Source organism: Ischnura elegans, chromosome 11 (assembly GCF_921293095.1).
Source record: "Ischnura elegans chromosome 11, ioIscEleg1.1, whole genome shotgun sequence".
Lineage (NCBI taxonomy): Eukaryota > Metazoa > Arthropoda > Insecta > Odonata > Coenagrionidae > Ischnura > Ischnura elegans.
In genome coordinates, this window is record NC_060256.1 from 79,887,744 (window position 1) to 79,895,702 (window position 7,959).

Consider the following 7,959-nt stretch of genomic DNA (forward strand, 5'->3'; position numbering starts at 1 on the left):
AGACTTTCGTTTTACACAGCTGCAGATACTATCTTCAAGGCACTTACATATCTACAAGGTGCCAATGTTATTCTACCTTCGTATTGAAAGTAAAGTTTGGGATAAACCCCATCCATATTATCCACGAACAAAAACTTCATATGTAGGTATTAAACCAACAATATGAATTTGTTTAAACGAAGCTTTTTTTGGGGGTCAAGAATTTACAACTGTTTGCCAAAAACAATAAAAGGGAGTGACAACCTTCCTAAAAATGTGAAGATCTGGCTATGTGGCAAGAAAATTTTTAGGGAGTATCTCATTGGAGTATTTTCAAACCATACTTCTTTCTTAATTTCGTTAATTTTATTTCTTTTTCTTCGCTTTATTGTTATTCTTAATGTATAGTACTCATGTATCAAAAGTCCATCTGGAAGACATTTTTGTTATTCAGTAATGTACAGAGTATTAAGATCGTTTTCTGAAGGTGATCTCAACGACAGGCAAAAGCCTCTGGGGTCACCTGAAGCTCCAAAATTAGTATTGTATCCAGGATTCGCCAACCTCTGTGGCGGCGGTGTAAAGTTCCCCCTTGCCAAATCGAAGAACGCGAGTTCGAGTCTGGGAAGTTTCCCCTATCCAGGGCATGGATTTTCTTGTACGTTTAATTGATCAATGTTATGGAAACCCTGATGCAAAGAAAAAATAGCACTGTTTTCGATGGTGTGGCATTAATTAAAGAAAATAAAATAATGGTATATAAAAATGATTAAGTTGTTAAAGGAGCAACAAATATATTATCAACAGATTCAGGCTTCAATTGGTGGCAGTTAGACATATTTAAATAAATAAAAGATCGTAGCACTTTTCCACAAAATTTCAAAAAAACGCGTTTCGGCTCACCCAGATGATGACTCACTGAGCCGAAACGCGTTGTACGCATTAAAAATTCTTGTGAAAAAGTTCTACGATCTTTTATTTATTTAAATAAGGATATTATCATCATCATTATTAAGTACTGACACCTCCTTGTCGTTCGCAAATTCTCTCCCTATCATTGTCGCTGCTGCCGGCCGTGAGTCGGTAGAGCGGGGTTATTTTCACCGGCAGAGCATCGCCCGCCGTCACTCCTCCATCCCGCGTGACTTACATTTCCCTTGACGCACGTCGGGGCGGACTTCTCTCTTGGGAAGAGGTCGTCGCTCACGGGAGAGAGAGAGAGAAATAATAGAGGGGAGGTATTCTAGATGGAAGGAGGGGAAGAAAGAGGGAGAGTGTTGAAGAGAGGGGGTAAGGGAATGAGTTCATATAAAAAGAAATTTTGAGCCAAAGTGACAGATCTTCCTCGGGAGTGGTCGATATTGTTTCTCCTCGATCAAGGGAACCGTATACTTAGTAACGTTTCACGGTCTTCAAAGCGACCATCCGGATTGGATTCGGCGAGGACGTCGCTGGTGTTATCGGACTTGCGGTGGAATAAGCACTTTTTTATCCTCTGCCGTCTCTGCCGGCAGGTTTAACCATCGCTGGTACGCGGGCGCTGGTCGCCCATTCATCCAGGATAATGGTGAAGGTAAACCTTCTTCGAGTGTCGTGGATTTTATTCTGTGCTGATCAGTGTTCGTTGCGGAGTAATCCAGGATGTGAATGGCTTGGTGTTTTACCCCGCGTACTATTTGGGTGGATTCCTAAGGGTTCTTCCGCCAGATCAGGTATTTCATAGCTACTCACTGCCATTGTCAGAAAGAGATACGTAACGGATAGAGAGCTACTTCAACAAAACTGACTGGTAAATTTTCAGAAAATTGTTTAGTGACAATGCCGGTTTTGATGGAGTTCTTATTATCGTACCTGACTATGATACCATTTGTATCTTAACTGGAGGGGTTATTTAATTTTTCGTGGAAATTTGCTGCTATGTCTCTTAATGTGTTAGACTCCCAACAAATTAAGCCTGAAAACACGCACTACTGAATTACAAGCACTTGTTGAGACGCAGGTTTTATCCGTCGTCCCAAGAAGATCTCACGAGAAGGCTTCGTTCAAAGGCGAAATGTTCCTAAGCAGTACCGAGTTTTAATTCTCACAACCCTCTGAATACGTTTTGACTCTATGATGCGCTTTTAAAACAGTGGAAAAACGTCCACAAATTTTATTAATTAATAGCTGAGGGCGTAACTTTGTGGAAATCCTTTATCGTAGAAATTGAAGAAATAAAACTTAGCTATTTCCACACGGTGATCTATTATGACCGACCATGGTTTAGTTACAGCGTTGACCTTGGTATAGTTACGCTGTAACGAAACCATGGTCGGTAACAATAAATCATCATGTGGAAATAGCCAAGTTTTTATTTCTCCATGTCCACAAATATAATTGAGACACCTCGCCAGTTTCGGCCTCTTCAGGCCATTTATAAGAATACAGTGCTAACGAATAATTGTACTTTTGAAAATGTATGCAATGGTGTATTGACATTTTACTCTTGAAAATGAAGTGAAGAGGCCGAAATGGTAGAGTGTCTTGAATGCATTTGTGGAAAACTGCGTATTTTAGTGTTCACAATGCCGTCACGATTCCACCTTGTACACTCGTCGAAATTTAATTTTATTTCATTCAGAATGGACAAAAAATTTACGCCTTAATCCCTGATGTAGTTAGTAGATGTGGAATAGTTTAGCGTTTCATTTATGTTTGTTTCCTATTCGAACTATTGTGCATTAATGTAGAATGGGCGAAGATTTTATGCTCAAGTCCATGTATCGAATGTTATTGAACTCAAGGGTAGAAATTTTAGGTGTCCGGAAAATAACATTTTATTTTCGTTGATATTTTTATCTTATTAAAGATTTTCAATTTACTTGACGAAGGGTATATTTTTATCGTTGGAATGATTAATTCTATGAGTAAAATCGATTCATTTAAGCTCATAATGTATGTACCTAGCTAAATTCTGAACAAGAAGGGAAGGAAGTAATGATGATGGTCTGTGTATTTATTTTTTTTTAATTTCGGGAGCCCATCAGCCTACGAGCATCGTCTAGTCAATCATCCAAAAGTAATTTTCTTGAATAATTTGCTGATGATCCTGTTAATTTTGAAACCAACTTGTAGAGGAAGTTATAAAGACTCGCTTAAATAGGAACTTTACAATAGCCGCGTGAAGAAGATATTACATCGATTTGTGTCTACTTGAAAATACAAATGAAAGGTCCTAATATGAACTGACTTTTGTCAACTAGATCTGGAAAAAGGATCCTTATTTTAGCATACATGGGTACGATCATTAGTAACTGTTGTGTGAGAAAAATTAAACGGAAACAAAAGTTATTAATGAAATAATTTCTTCGCTCGTTAATGAAGAAATTAATGTTAAATCATCAAAGAGTTCCCTCAATGAGGCAAAATTTTGTTATAAATGCCATTTTGATGAAATGACAACTTTTATTCTAGTTCGACCATGCGATTACATTATGACCGAAAAAGCAATTAATTTTTTAATATTGATGCCTCGATTTTACTTTTAAAAGTTATTCTATTTTTCTCATATTGGCTTTTCGATTTTATCGCTTTTGAATGTAACTTCCATTTTTTCCTCTGTGAAAGGTGTTTTTATCCTGGTGTTGAAAGGTATTTATTACATCATCTGTTGTCATTTTATTTTTACAAATGGGATAATTTACGGATCAATTTCATCGTACATGCATGTGTTCTGAAAGAGTATGCTGCCATTTAGTAGTGATAATTTTTCCGCTCTTGACTAATGGGTTTGATGATTTAAATTTACTTCAAGAACCTCATTACCCTCGATTTTGGAAAACTTTCAACTAAGTCTGCTAAATTGCTAAATTATGTAAATCTATCGGTATAAATCAGTTTTCTCTTATAAAACAAAATTCACGATCATTATTTTGATATTAGTAGAACAGGTGTATGTAAAGCAATTTTGATTTGCATCATTAACTCCTTAATTTATTGCCAACACTGCATTTAACCTCTGGAATCTGGATTGAGGAATCTGGCGGCATGAGTGTGGTGGAAATATTTTCAACCAGCAAGTACGTTTCGTTCTGTCCACAAATAGTTATTCCACAGGTCCTAATATCTTCTCAAAATTGATTTGTCATCATCGGGTGCAAGTTGCTATTGTTTATTGAATGAATCCTTATCAATACTTAAAAACTTTATACATTTGACTAGAATAATTCCTTGATTAGTTATTCCACTCGCAGGTTCCGTATTTTTAGCTATTCTTCCAACTGGTGCGTTTAATGTAGGAAATTCCTGTTTTTTCCATCTGTATAAAGTCAAATGTTTAGTAACTTCGTGAATTAGTTTGTACTTAACCTGCCACCACCTGCGTTCCCTACACCTGTGCACATTCTTCTGTTTACTGAGGGAGGCTTTTCTCTCGCTGGCAGCCTTTAGATAACAGGTCAAGCTGAGCTACTACGCCTGATGTCCTCGATAACTTCCTGGCGGTAGACCGACCTCTACTTCCACAGAAAATATATTAACCTTCTCTAACCAATTTTAGCGGGGTTAAGTGAACTTTTTTCTCACTCATTATGGAGCAATTGTTATGGGATAAAATTTCAAATGAAATCGCTCCGTGAAAATTTTGGCAAATGCGTTGAAGATATGTCAAATGTATGTCCAACTACTTTAATTTTGTAGTTTTCACATTTCACAGTTTTTTTCCCATTAAGGTCCATTTTTCATGCAGCCATTTTCAGAGTCATGAAAGTGTGACAGACAGACACCTCACCGTGAAAATTAAAATCATGAGGAAATTGCAAATTTGAATTTATTTTACATTCATAAATGGGATGCAAAAAATCAATTTCCTACCGACATTAAATATATTCTGTAATACCTATACGAGCCACACATTTATCAGATGTTTCATGTGTAGGTACTAATTTTATGCTCTTTAATTTATTTATTTTTCGTTCTTTATTTTCGTCCACAATACCTCCATCCTAAATAATATAAGGTGATGGATTATATAGAATATTTAGCAAATTTGACTGGTCATCTGATAGAAAACGCGTCGAGTAGAAATATGAATGTGACGAACAAGTGAGAGAGTAAATCAAGGGCATAGATACTATAGAAGTTCTAAGCAAATATGTCGAACGTATTTCGTTGAAGTAAAAGGGTTTTTTGATGGGAGGAATGGTTAAAGTGAGTCAAACTAATATTAGGATTGTTTACGATCGGCTCAAATAAATTCTATTTCAAAATTTCTATTGTTTTGTTAGTCAATCTAAAAATTTCCCCTTTTCTTGGGCGTTTAAAAATTTTAAGTGTCGTGGAAACTGAATTATTTACCTCTTTGCTTCTTCATATTGCTCGCCCGGCACGAACCGTGCGTTTTTTTCTCAGCCATCGCCTCTGAGGTTTTTTCTTCTTAGGTCAGGTGCTGAGTAAGCCGCTCAATATTGCATTGCCAATCTTCCCATGATAATATCACTAGAAGTTTAATTCTATTCCTTGATTTTTTTGCATTTCCATGAACTTTTCTCTCTATAAATGCATAAGTCTTACGGAAAAATTAGTATTTATTTCTTTTTAATATGAAAATGAGTCGTTAGTAATACCTTTTGTCCCCAATGTAATCTTTTCTCCGTGCTGTTCATGTGCCTTATCATAGATAATATTTTTAATTGTATCTCAGTCATTTGAGTGATTCCTCGCGCATTAAGATCAGCTTTGATGTAGCTGACTCTTTATCTGGAACACTGCATGTTTTCTTTATAGAATTGTGAAAATATTTTTGAAATTGACACGCTGCGTTATTTTGCTGTTATCGTGTGTTATTTGGCATTTTTATAATACATTTTTGGATACCAAATAGAGGCCGCATTGCATTTTATATTATTTTTGTAACATTCGTGGAAGATTTTAATGAATTAGACGCCTAATTAGTCTGAAACAAATGATGATAGGCCTTCAACCAAGCAACTAATTTACGCTGTTATAAGTTGCTTCAAATTATTTGTGTGAGCTCACCAAAGAAAATGAGGTCAAGTCATTAAATTCAACTTATTATGAATACATCGTAATTTTTTTGCGGATTCATTTTCATCATTATATTAGACCGCCATTTAAAATTCATGAAGCCACCAGATTTTTCATAATTACGAAATATTTATACTTTGCCACTCATTATTTGATTGCATTAATAAAAAGTATATTCATTAAAAGGTTAAATCATCAATATGTGAACCAGTTTGTTAGTACTTTTTTAGTTAGGATGATTGGTAATATATATTTTGAACATCTTTGGCCTTTTTCAAGTAGAAATATGGCATTTGTATCGTTAAAAAAAAACTTTCATATCAGTTTCGTTAAAATGACCAAAAAATTAAAAAAGTTGCGGTAAAATCCCAATTCCTTGGAAATTGAATTTAATCTGTCGGCATTTAACGTAAAACGGGCCATATGGAGGGACTTTGAACTCCTAAAATCTCGAGATGGACATGAAACATTCATTCATTCTACGGAGCCTGGGCACTTTTCAGTAATTTTCCCTTTCAGTGGCTTTAATGTGCACTGATAAAACTGATGAGCGCCAATTTGAGCGAATTTTCCAAAAACAATCTAACTTTAAAAATCTCAAAAGGCCACTTTTCTCTAAAAAATATTCCTGGCTCTCGCGTTTCATCCCTCAGCTCCTAGAAGCATTCCCTCGAAATTTTCAGAAATCATTTCCTCGTGATGCTTTCGTGGTTTTCCATCGATTAATTTCGTCGCGACTCGTCAGCCTGTCGCTTTCAATTTCCAGTAAACCGCGTCTCTTTTTTTCTCCCCTCGGCACTCGCTGCTTCCTTTAAAAATTGGCACTCGAGACTGAAAATGATGGCCGAGACCTGGATTTCGACATGTAATTGGGTGAAATGAGTGGAGAATCGGACATATTCCCTTTCTTTTCTTCTCCAATACCCCTTGAAAATAGTCCTCTCTTCTCGCCTTTCCCCACTTCGACTAAAAACCCCGCCTCGAACTTGGAGTGTGGGGGGTGGAACTTTCTCCTCCCCCCTAGCAAGTGGAGTGGTGTTGGCGATCTAGAACAAGAATGAGGAAAATTGACGAGAAATTCGCTCTGCCCTTGATTTTCAGGTCCAGTGGAGGGTGGTGTTCCTCGCGACGGTGATGCTCGTCGGATGGTTAAGTGCCGCCGAAAGCAATAGGAGGTGAGTTTTGCCTGGAGGCCCTGTCTCCGTTACATCCCGTCCGATCCCTATCCTATTAGATTCCACGGTGCATTCCAGTGGCGCAGCGAGGGGGGGTCTTGGGGGTTAAAACCCCCCAGAGCTCAGAGAAATTTTTAAGTTTAATCCATTTTACTTAATTGGATTGATATTACTAATAGAATAGTTTAAGGATAATAAAATATCCCTTAGAAAGCTGAAAAACTCACCATTTTGAACCGTTTATCTTAAAATTCCGCAATTTATTAATATCGTACTTACCGCTTATCCTGGTGGGTAGTCCATAACCCCACACACCCCGGTATTAGTTGTACCTAAACCCCCCTCAGCCTTCTTAATTCATAGCTGCGCCCCTGGTGCATTCAACTTAAAAATTGTATCGCACACTCGTGAATCGCTAACTGCAGAAAGGCATCATGTCCAAGTAGGACGATTTTTCTTTTTTTTTCTTTAAGTTGTTTCTAGGTGCAAGACTCAACTTTTCCTACTTAGAAGAAAAATGTCATGCCAATAACATCGAATCGACATGTTTCCAAGGAGTAGGACACGTTGAGTCTTGCATCTAGCTACAACTTAAAGAAAGTAAGATAAGTAAGATCTGAAAATAAGATGAAGTAAGATCTGATACTTTCCCAGCGAATATAGTCAAAGGAGGCTATTCGGGCTTCCAGCCGGGTGGTCTCTCGCCATTCTGCCTTGAACTTGGGCAGAATGGAGAGAGACCTCCCGGCTGGAAGACCGGATAGATTTCTTGCACACGATG